The sequence below is a fragment of the Desmodus rotundus genome, chromosome 13 (genome assembly GCF_022682495.2).
Source record: "Desmodus rotundus isolate HL8 chromosome 13, HLdesRot8A.1, whole genome shotgun sequence".
In the NCBI taxonomy this organism is placed as follows: domain Eukaryota; kingdom Metazoa; phylum Chordata; class Mammalia; order Chiroptera; family Phyllostomidae; genus Desmodus; species Desmodus rotundus.
This window is the reverse complement of record NC_071399.1, coordinates 49,920,114-49,932,046: the sequence shown is the minus strand read 5'-3', so window position 1 is coordinate 49,932,046 and position 11,933 is coordinate 49,920,114. Positions and strand designations below refer to the sequence as shown.

General features: G+C 38.1%; 1 pseudogene; it reads right to left on the bottom strand.

Annotated features, from left to right (window-relative positions):
- Window positions 1–792: 792 nt before the first annotated feature.
- On the bottom strand, window positions 793–4,276 carry LOC128779822 (forkhead box protein M1 pseudogene; annotated as a pseudogene).
- Between the last annotated feature and the right edge of the window lie 7,657 nt (window positions 4,277–11,933).

Sequence of the window (11,933 nt, the reverse complement as noted above, 5' to 3'; positions counted from 1 at the left end):
GGCAAGGAACTCAAGTCATTAGACTATAGTTGTAAGCCACCGAGGCTGGCCAAAAACCACATGAGTGACCTTAAAAGTTGGTTCTCTTTCCCCACTGGAGCCTGCAAAGTCCCCAGATACACATTGCCCTTCCTGAGCGCCTTTCCTGGATCCCTGTCCCACAAAAACTGTGAAATGACAGATGTTTGTTGCTTTGAGTTCCTAAGTTTTGTAGTAACTTGTTACATTACAGTAGATAATATAAGAAAGTGTGCATCATTTTATATTCTCACCAGCAGGGCATGAAGGCCTCACTTACCACATGAAGTTGTATTATTTAAAAAATCATTCTAAAAAATATCATTCTAATTTCAAAGACTTTTTAAAGGCATCTCTTTACTTAAATTTGCATTTCTTAGACTATTTGTGAGGTTGAATTTTTGTTTTCAAAAGTTTAATTGTCACTAATTCATGTTATGTGAATGGGTTAATCTGTTCATGTCTTTGCTCACTTTTCTATAAAAGTTTTTCTATTATTATTTATATATGATCTCATTTCCCTTTGCCAGTTATGTTGATGATAAATATTCCCTCTAATTTTTTAATTTTGTTGATTATGATTTTTTGGCATCCTAAAGTTTTTACATTTTTAAGTAGTCAAATTTGCCTATTTTTATCTTCGTGGTTTCTTCTATTAACTTTATGCTTAGGAAGTACTGCTATGAAGAAATATAAAGCAGGGTTACAATATGACAGGGTGGGGTTGGGTGTTTGTGAAGAATAGGGTGGTCTGAAAAGGCCTCACTGATAAGACTACATCTGAGCAGGACCTAAAGGAAGAGAAGGAAAAGCCACATAAGTTGGAGAGAAGAACATTTCAAATGTTGAATTTTAACAAAAATTTTCTGTATTTAATGATCCTTTCATCTGTTAATATGGTGGATTAGGCTGACAGATTTTGGAATACATCTTCATCACAATGTGCTTGGCGTTGTTGTTTTGTTTTGTTTTAGGACCTATATTTATCCTTATTTTAATAAGGAACTAAAGAGCAGAAAAGTAATCTCTCCTGAGGTTACTTAGATAAGTGGTAGAGCTAGGATTGGAACCCAGGCTATTTCACTCTAATGTCTGAGTATTATCCTCTGTGCCATAATTAAATTTTTATAGTGGTAAAAACACATAATATTATATTTATCATCTTAACCTTTTTCAAGTCTACAGTTCACTAGTGTTAAGTATGTTCACATATCTCTAGGACTATTTTATTTTGCAACTCAAACTCTATACCCTCCTGACACTAATTGCTACCCTCCTCCTCCTAGCTCTTAGTAATCACCTTTCTATTTTCTGTTTTTGACTACTTTAGATACTTCCTATGAGGAAAATCAAATTATCCACTTGTGACTAGCTTATTTCACTTAGTATAATATCTTCAAGGTTCATCCAAATTGTAGCATGTGACAAGATTTCCTTTTTTCCATTGTATGTACAGCAGACCCCTCTATAACATTCTTTTGTTCAGCATCATATCCTTATAACGTTGATGAGATGCCATAGGAACTTAACTCTTTTTGTATCAATTAGCCTGTGGCACAATTGGTTTTATCATATATCATTTCACATAGGTCACAGAACCTATTGATAATGTTAAGTGAGGACTTAACTATACAGTATGGACATTTGAGTTGCTTCCACCTCTTGGCTATTGTCAATAGAGCTTCAATAAACATGGGTGTGCAAATGCCTCTTTGAGATCCTACTCTGAATTCTTTTGGTTATACATATACCTAGAAATGGGATTGCTAGATGATATGGTAGTTCTAATCCCCATGCTGTTTTCAATAATGACTGCCCTGTAGCTCACAATGTATTTTTCATTTTTGCATATGATTTGTTAGTAGTTAATTTAGAAATTTTCCATCTAAATTCATAAATGGAATTGGCCCATCATTTTCTTTCTATAAATTACTTTGTCTGGATTTTTTTCCATAATGAGCTTTATTCTTTTGTTGATAAACTGTATTTTTATTATTTTTTCTATTTCCTTAATTTCCTTTACAATTTTCCTTTTGCAATTTGTTTTCTCCTAGATTTTTGAATTGTACATGTAACTCACTTATTTTCAGTCTGTCTTATTTTGTGAATGATAAAGAGGGTATGTATAAATTTAGTGACTGAAATAACCTTAAAGGGTGATCTGATCATAAATTACTAACTGGGAAGGTCATGGTGAGTAGTAATGCACTGGGCCTTTAACTTCTTTTTCAGCAAACCTTATTCATTGTTCTTGTACATATAGGTTAACACATCCTTGAGATGCTGGAAAGAATCCTCATTTCTGGACCCATGAAGGCTTAAAAACCCTCAAGGGAGCACATGATCTTGTTAACTATCCTGTACCTGGCTTTTTCCCACCTTCATGTAATCTTCCTTACATTCCCTCCTTAATTCCAAATGTGTAAAAGAAACTGCAAAACTGCCACTCTCAGGAGCATTTGAGATTGTGTTTCCTGGCGTGTCATCAGTTTGCCTCGAATACACTTTTATAAAAATGTCCTAATCCAAAAGATTTGGATGTTTCTTACATCAACATACCTTTTATTTATTTGTTTGTTTGTTTATATTTGTCAGTTTATATATTTAATATATTTATCTTTAAAAGTTTGTTATATTTATATAAATAACTTTTTAAACTATACGAGTTTTAAGTGAACATCTCAATTTTTATATATGTACACATACATGTAAATTTTCACTTTTAAAGGTTGTGAAATGAATGACTAAAAGGAATATACAACAGAACCTAGGTGTGCAGCAACTGTGAAAAACAACTTCAGGCCACACAATTGGGTCAAATCAATTCTGGTTGCTGGCAAATATTTAAAATTCAGATCTAACTCACTTTATTTTCTAATAATATACCTTCTAAGAAAACTATCTGGTTAAAATGTTGTATTCATTTCATATTCCTGGGTTGCTCTTTTAAAGTTTAAGTGGCTTTTCAAACTAAGAATTCTTCATCATTTCCTGAATACCTTCTAAGGGCAGACCACTAAATGCAGTGCTGATGGAATACAGCAAGCCAGAGGAATCTTCCGCCCAAGCAAATTTTGCAGATGGGGGAGAAAGATCCCAAGCAGAAAAGTAGCTCAAAAGTTATACAGAATCTCTTGCTTGTTTTGTCAATTAGTTTCCACTTATAGGTCAGATCATATGGTATTTGTCTTTCACCACTAATCAACAACAAACAAGCAAGTAAAATATAACCAGAGACATTGAAATAAAGAACAAATTGACAGTAACCAGAAAGGAAGGGAGAGGGGATAATGGGGGGAGAAGGGGGTCATCAAGGAACATGTATAAAGGACACATGGACAAATCCAAAGGCAAGGGTGGGAGGTGCAGATGGGTGGGGCAAGAGGGAGTGACAGGAAAATGGAGACAACTGTACTTGAACAACAATAAAAAAAAGAAAAAAATAAGAAACAAACAAAAAAACAATTATACAGAATCTCAGTAAGTGAGTGCTAATACCAGCATTTGGAAATTCTGCTGCACAGGCCACTTGATCCATTTCCCTTCTTAGGACTTCCCTGAACCAGCTCTGATTTCCCTGGTGAGTGACAGAACAGTTCACCTGGTCCTGACTCTGCTCCAAGTGCCAATTCTCCTTTCCCTCCATCTTTTGCTTGATGTTGCAGGAGCCCAATCCATCAGAAGTCATATTTCCAAGCCACCGGATGTTGGTCAAGCTGTTGTTAAGAGGGCAGCCTGCTGCCTCACCACCAGCACAGTTCTCCCATCACTGCCTGAGAAGGGCTCCAGGTAGTCTAGGAAGATTCAAATCTGTGACCATCTGCAGGTTTTGGTCCCAGGTTCTCAGTGATCATTTCTGTTCTTTTGTGATCATTGCTGGTTTGGGCTTGAGGCTGGGGCCCTGGAGGGTTAACGGGGGCTCCCCCACACCTGAGGAGGATGAATTTGTTGGGCCCATTGCGGCCACTCTCTTTTCTTTTGGAGGTCAATTCTGTGATAATGCTCTGGATATTGTCATTGTTGGGGATGGCCACCACTTGGGTGTTGGGCACAGTGGGGTGGTTAATAATCTTTATCCCGGCTGGAAACTTGTGAGAGGTGGATTCTGCCACCTCCTTGGAGACCTGCACTTGACCAGGCTCTTGTTGGGCAGGGGGCCTCTTAGGCTCCTCCTCTGATGTTTCACCAGGGGCATTTGAACAGGAGGAGACAGCCTCCATTTTTTAAGAATCAGTGGCCAATGGGGGCTGGTTTTCATTATAAATCTGTGCTTTCACACTCCTTGAGAATCACAAGCAGGGACCCTCCCGACTGTAGTTACTGTCACTGCTGGGCTCCTAGGGTGGGTTCTGGGCTCTTCCCAACATATATTTTTTTTAATTTTTAAATATTTTTACTGATTTTAGAGAGATAGGAAAGGAGCGAGAGAGACACATCAGTGTGAGAGAGAAACACCAATTAGTTGCCTCCCATACACACCACGAAAAGGTATTGAACACGCAACCTAGGTATGAGCCCAGACTGGGAAATGAACCCCCAACCTTCTGGTGTATGGGATGATGCTCCGACCAACTGAGCCCCACCAGCAAGGGCATGTCAACATATTTTAAATAAATTTACCTATATGTATGCATTTTATTCTAATTAATAGTAATTACCATTACCTTTCAATTATCCACAAATTTTGATATGTTGTGGTACATATAAAAATGTTTTTTGGACTTCCAGTGAATATAGTGGAATAAGTAAATGATATATTCACTTTCTCCCATGACCACATCAAAATTACAACTAAACTGCAGAACAGACAATCACTGAGAGCCACCTGAAGTCTAGCTGAAGAGAACTGCTATAATTAAGGATATAAAGAAGAAGCTACATCCAGACTGATAGGAAGAATGGAGACCCAGAATGGGCAGGTCCCACATGCACACATGATGGTTAAAAATTGGAGGGATATCTTGGCTGCACAGGTCCTTCTTGAGGAGCAAGTCACTCCAGTCCAAAACGGGGCTACCAACGCCAGGGTTTCAGTGCCTAGAAAAAAGGTCCTTAGAACCTCTGGTTGTGAAAACCAGCAGGGATTGCAACTGAGACAGGGAACTGCTGGAGTCCCAGTCCCAGGCTTTCCTTTTAAAGGGTATGTGCACACACTTACTTGCTGACAGACTCACTTGCTTTGAGCTCCGGTGCTGGAGCAGAAGCTCAAAAAGTACAAGGGACATACAGGGAAGAACTGAATTATGTGGCTTTGGGGTTAGGATTAGAGAGGTGGCTTGCTCCCAAACAGACATGCTGGCAAAAGCCATTGTTCCTTTGCTAATCTTCCACCTGCAGGCACAGGCAGGTACCATATTTGATTCTCCATCAACCTGGCTAATTTTGTTCACCTTGCCCAAGTGATTTCCTGAGACCCTCAACCCACCCAACTTTGGGGTCCACCCAAATCATTTCCAGGGGCTTTTCCACAAATGGCCTATGCTGCAGACTTTCCTAAATTCTCTCAAAGATTCACAAATCTCAAATAAGCAGCATTTAGCCTCAGTGTGCCCATACCTTTTGCTAAGTGTCTCTAAGCCTGCCACTACTGGCAGCAGCCTCAGTTTGCAGCTTAGCCTTTCCCAGGCACCTCCAAGTGCAACACAAGTGGCAACCCTCTTCAAATTACTTTGTAGCTCATATAAGGTGGCTCTGGGCAGAGCAAAAGCAGTGACTGGTCTTGGGCTACACCAGAGCCCCTCCTAATAGAGCCCAGAACCAATACACCTAGGGGCTAGCTTCAGACCACACCAGACCACCATCCAACCACTTCCACAAATGACACATCCAAAAGGCAGACTCAGCAGGCACCAGAGCCCCACTAAAGCAAATACTGCTTGCACAACAGCTCCTCCACTGTAGTCGCAGCCAGTCCTCACAGCTAGTCAGCCTAAGGGTTAACCCCTCCCACTGATGTACAACAGCCATCAAGACTCAACTACAAGAGGGCACACATGACCCACACAAGGCACACATATGAAGCACCTGGCTCAGGTGAACAGGGAGACTGTGCAACTGACCCTCCCAGGACACCATAAGGTAGGATGGCCTTATGACACTACATAAGGCCATCCTATTAAGACCAAGAGATATAGAAGCTCCACCTAATTCATTGAAACAGAGAGGCAGTCAAAATGAGGAGACAAAGAAACATGTCCCAAATGAAAGAACAGGAAAATAACTGAATGAAATGGAGAAAATCTACCAGATGTAGAGTTCAAAACACTGGTTAAAAGGATACTCTGTAGGCAAACAACTAGAACATGAGGGTTGTCAATAAGGGAGTGGGAGGGGGAGAGGGGGGTAAAGGTACAGAGAATAAGTAGCATAGATGATAGGTGGAAAATAGACAGGGGGAGGGTAAAAATAGTGTAGGAAATGTAGAAGCCAAAGAACTTATAAGTATGACCCATGGACATGAACTATGGGGGGGGGATGTGGGAGGGAGGGGGGTGGGCAGGATGGAGTGGAGTGGGGGGGGAAATGGGACAACTGTAATAGCATAATCAATAAATATATTTAAAAAAAAAAAAAAAAAAAAAAAGGATACTCAATCAATTCTCTTAACAAAGAGATAGGAAACATAAAATTGGAAATGGAAAACATGAAAAAGAACCAGTCTGAAATGAAGAATACAATAACCAAAATGTAGAATATATAACAGTGAATCAGAGTAGATTAGATGAAGCAGAGGACTGAATCAGCCATCTGGAAGACAAGGTAGTAGAAAACATCCTATCAGAACAGCAAAGAAAAAAAAGAATTTTAAAAAATGAGGATAGTTTAAGGTGCTCTGGGACAACATCAAGCATACCAATATTCAAATCTTAGGGGTCCCAGAAGGAGAAGAGAGAGAACAAAGAATTGAAAAACTATTTGAAGAAATAATGATGTAAACCTTTCCCTAACCTGGTGAAGAAAAAAGACATACAAGCCCAGGAAGTGCAGAGAGTTCCAAACAAGATGAACCCAAAGACACCCACACTAAGACACATCATAATTAAAATGCCAAAGGTTAAACACAAAGAGAGAATCTTAAAAGCAGCAAGAGAAAGCAGTTACTTACAAGGGAGTTCCTATAAGATTGCCAGCTAATTTCTCAACAGAAACTTTGCAAGCCAGAAGGGATTGGCATAAACTATTAAAAGTGATTAAAAAACAAGGACCTACAACCAAGATTATTCTACCTAGCAAGGACATTATTTTGAATTGAGTGACAGATAAAGAGCTTCCCAGACAAGAAAGAGCTAAAGGAGTGAATAACCACCAAACCAATATTACAAGAAATGTTAAAGAGACTTCTTTAAGAAGAAAAAATGATCCAAAGTATGAATAATTAACTGGCAATTACTACAAACCACCAATAATTACTTTAAATGTACATGGATTAAATACTCCAATAAAAATACATAGGGTGGATGTACAGATTAGAAAACAAGACCCAAATATATGCTGTCTAGAAGAGACCCACTTCAGATCAAAGGATACACACAGATTGAAATTAAAGGGATGGAATGCAAATTGAAATGGAAAAAAAAAAGCTGAAGTAGCAATACTTATACCAGACAAAATAGACTTTAAAACAAAGACTATAACAAGAGGCAAAGAAGGATCCAGCAATTTCACTTCTGGCTATTTCTCTGAAGAAACCCAAAACATTAATTCAAAAACACATATGCATCCTTATGTTTATTGCAGCATTATTTACAATTGCCAAAATATGGAAGCTACCTAACTGTTCATCAATAGAGGAATGGATAAAGGAGATGTGGTATATATACACAATAGAATATTACTCAGCCACAAAAAAGAATGGAATCTTGCCATTGGTGACAACATGATAGACCTAGAGGGTATTAAACTAAGGTAAAAAAGTCAGAGAAAGACAAATACCATAAGACTTCACTTATATGTGGAACCTAAAAACAAAATAAACAAATAAACAAAATGGAAACAAACTCATAGATACATAGAACATTTTGATGGTTGCCAGATGACTTGGGGGCATGGGTGAAAAGGGATTATGACACGCAAATTGTCAATTAAAAAAACAGTCATGGGAATGTATGGCACAGCATAGGGAATATAGTCAATCATATTATAATAACTATATATGTGTTATAAGGATACTAGACTTTTGAGGATGATCACTTTGTAAGTTATATAAAAATCTAATAACTACATTGTATCCTGAAACTAATATAATATTGTACTTCACCTGTAATTGAAAAATAAAAAGTATTACAAAAATATATTTTAATTTTCATTGTAATTTCCTCTTGAACCCATAAGTCCATTAAGAGAATATTTTATTTATTTTAGTTTGTGAACACTGATTTCTGTTTTAGAGAGAAAGAAAAAAATCCAGAAAAATTAAATATCTTGCTCAAAATTGTACAGCTAGTGCATGGGCTGAAAATGGTCTCCTGACTACTACTCCACTTTGCCTTTCCAATTTTTCTTCTTTTTTTTTTCTTTTTCAATTCAGTGTTTCTCAAGCTTGTTTATTTATTTATTGTTTTTGAAGGTCACTGAATTTTCATTTTTTTATTTTTATTTTTTAAAGTATGTTTTATTGATTATGCTATTCCAGTTGTCCCATTTTTTGTCCCCTTTATTCCCCTCCACCCTGCACCCCCCTCCCACAAGCATTCCCCCACCTTAGTTCATGTCCATAGGTCATACATATAAGTTCTTTGACTTCCCCATATCCTATACTATTCTTAATATCCCCCTATGTATTTTGTACCTACCGTTTATGCTTCTTACTCCCTGTACCTTTTCCCCTATTCTCCCCCACACCAATGATAACCCTCCATGTGATCTCCATTTCTGTGATTCTGTTCCTGTTCTGGTTGTTTGCTTAGTTTGTTTTTCTTTTTGTTTTTAGATTCAGTTGTTAATAGTTGTGAGTTTGTTGTCATTTTACTGTTCATAGTTTTGATCTTTTTCTTAGGTAAGTCCCTTTAATATTTCATTTAATGATGGCTTGGTGATGATGAACTCCTTTAATTTGACCTTATCTGGGAAGCATTTTATCTGCCCTTTCATTCTAAATCATAGTTTTGCTGGATAGAGTAATCTTGAATGTAGGTCCTTGCCTTCCATGACTTCAAATACTTCTATCTAGCCCCTTCTTGCCTTTAAGGTTTCTTTTGAGAAATCAGCTGATAGTCTTATGGGGAACTCCTTTGTAGATAACTGTCTCCCTTTCTCTCACTGCTTTTAAGATTCCTTATCTTTAATCTCAGGTAATGTAATTATGATGTGCCTGGGTGTGTGCTCCCTTGGGTCCAACTTCTTTGGGACTCTCTGAGCTTTGTGGACTTCCTGGAAGTCTATTTCCTTTACCAGATTGGGGAATTTTTCATTCATTATGTTTCAAATAAGTTTCCAATTTCTTGCTGTTCCTCTTCTCCTTCTGGCACCCCTATGATTCCATTGTTGGAATGTTTAAAGTTATCCTGCTTGTTCCTAAGCCTCTCCTCATTTTTTTTTAATTCTTGTTTCTTCATTGTGTTCTGGTTGAATATTTATTTCTTCCTTCTGCTCCAAATTATTGATCTGAGTCCTGGTTTCCTTCCCTTCACTGTTGGTTCCCTGTATATTTTTCTTTATTTTGCTTTTCATAGACTTCACTTTTTCCTCTATTTTGTGACCGTACTCAACCATTTCTGTGAACATCCTGATTACCAGTGTTTTGAACTCTGCATCTCATAGGTTGGCTATCTCTTCATCACTTACTTCTATTCTTGGAGTTTTGATCTATTCTTTCATCTGGGCCATATTTCTTTCTCCCGGTGCACCTGTTATGTTGTAAGGGGGTTGGCGTCTCAGGGATTCACCAGGGCGGGGCAACCCACTTTGCTGTGTTGTGGTGCTGTATGTGGGGGAGGGGTCAGAGAGGGAACAATGCCACTGGCTCAGCTCTCAGACAGCTTTCAGTCATCTCCCCCACTACCCACAAGAAAATTAGGCCCTTCTGGTACTGGTTTCCACGTGGGTAGGTTTGTGTACATTCTAGGACCCTGTGGGTCTCTCCAGTGAACTCTCCTATGAGGCTGGGAGTTTCTCCCACCACTGCAACCCCCCCATATTTTTACAGCCAGAGGTTTTGAGGCTTTCTTTTCCCATACTGAAACCCTGGGATGCCCAGTCTATTTCACTCCCCAGTTGTTCCTTCTGGTTTATCTGCATGCAAACATGGGACTGCCCAGTCTGTCAGCCGCCACTTTGCCATGTGTCCTCTGTGCCCCAGCTGCCCATCTTCACCCCTCCTACCAGTCTGAATGAGTGTTTCTTCTTTAACTCCTTGGTTATCAGAATTCCATACAGTTCAATTTTCTGGCAGTTCTGGTTATTTTTTGTTTTTAAATTTGTTGTTGTCTTTCTTTTGGTTGTGCAAGGAGACAAACTGTATCTACCTATGCCTCCATCTTGGCCAGAAGTTGCCTCTCCAATTTCTTAATTCACATTGTTTCCCTATCAGAAAGCTTTTTGAATTTAAACCAACCAGACTTTTTTTTTATTCACCCCATCTATTATACATTTTTCAATTATTAGCCTAAGCATTTTCCTAAATTTATTTAGACAGTGTTCTCTTTGACTTTGTATCCAAATAAGATTTATTAATTTCTAGCCATATCACTTAGCATAGCACATATTAGGGCATTAATAAAAAGTTTATTGAGGAAATTTTTGTTTATGAACATTTTAAAGAATATTATTAGTGCCACCTGTGTGCTTATAAGCCACAATCTTCTCGAAGGCTCTCATCTGAGTTCTTTCTTCCCAGATCCATTGGAACCCAGAGTCTAGCCCACTCCCCTGACTATAATTGGGTAGTGGGAGAAAGCTCTGAAGCAAAGTGAGGGGCTGGTGGTATCAGGATCAAACTCGGTGAACCCAAAACAGTTTGCTAGAGGTTAAATACTACATTTTTTTTCTTGTTCTTGAGAATAATTTTTGACTGAGGAAGAGTTAGGGAATTGGACAGTTCTGCCATTACCTCTTTTTCTGTGCCTTCACTGAAGATTCCAAAGGGAATCTAATGTTGGAACCTGCAATACTATTTTAAGAATATTATACTTACAGTTAATGAGCTCATTTTTACATATTTTCTCTAAACAGCTTTTGAAAATGTAACTATTTCACTCTCATTATTTAATAAAGCTACATTAATCTTACCAGTATAATTTGATGCTGCACAACAACCATTATTTTCTTGGTATTTAAATACTATATGTTATGCTTTTGCTAATCACTATCTTTTCATTATTTTATACATTTATCAAAGTAGCTTCATTCCTCTTGTACTAGTTCCTAACTTTTTTCTTGAACATCCTGCCCCTTAACCTTTAGTGCAAATTGGTAATTGGAACGATTATTCTTTCATCTTCCAGTGTTTGATTGTTTACTTTTCCCCTTCAGTTTTGTGTTTTCTCCTTGATCTCTAAAATCATTACTTTATATGGAGTAGATGTGTGTGGTGATTACAAAGAATGTTTTTATGACATGAAGAAGTGCTCACAATATAAAGTTAAGTAAAAAAAAAAAAAGAAGTAAAGTAGGATTCAAAATTGCATATACAGTGTGACCCCAACTCTGGGTGGTGAGATCATGAGTGATGTAACAAATAAAAACTTCTGTGTATTTTTTACGTTTTCTACAATGGGTGTGTATTATTTTTTATCAGACCTGGGTTACAGTCAAAAGTCAGAACTGAGGCCAAAGGGACAATTTTGCTGAAGGGCTTCTCCTGCTGCCAAAGGCTGCCCATCCATACAAAGACTTGCCTGGACAGCCTGGCTTAAAACAGCTGGCTACTGTGGGCAGCTGGCTCTTGTAGGCAGCTGGTAGGTATGTGTGGAGTTACA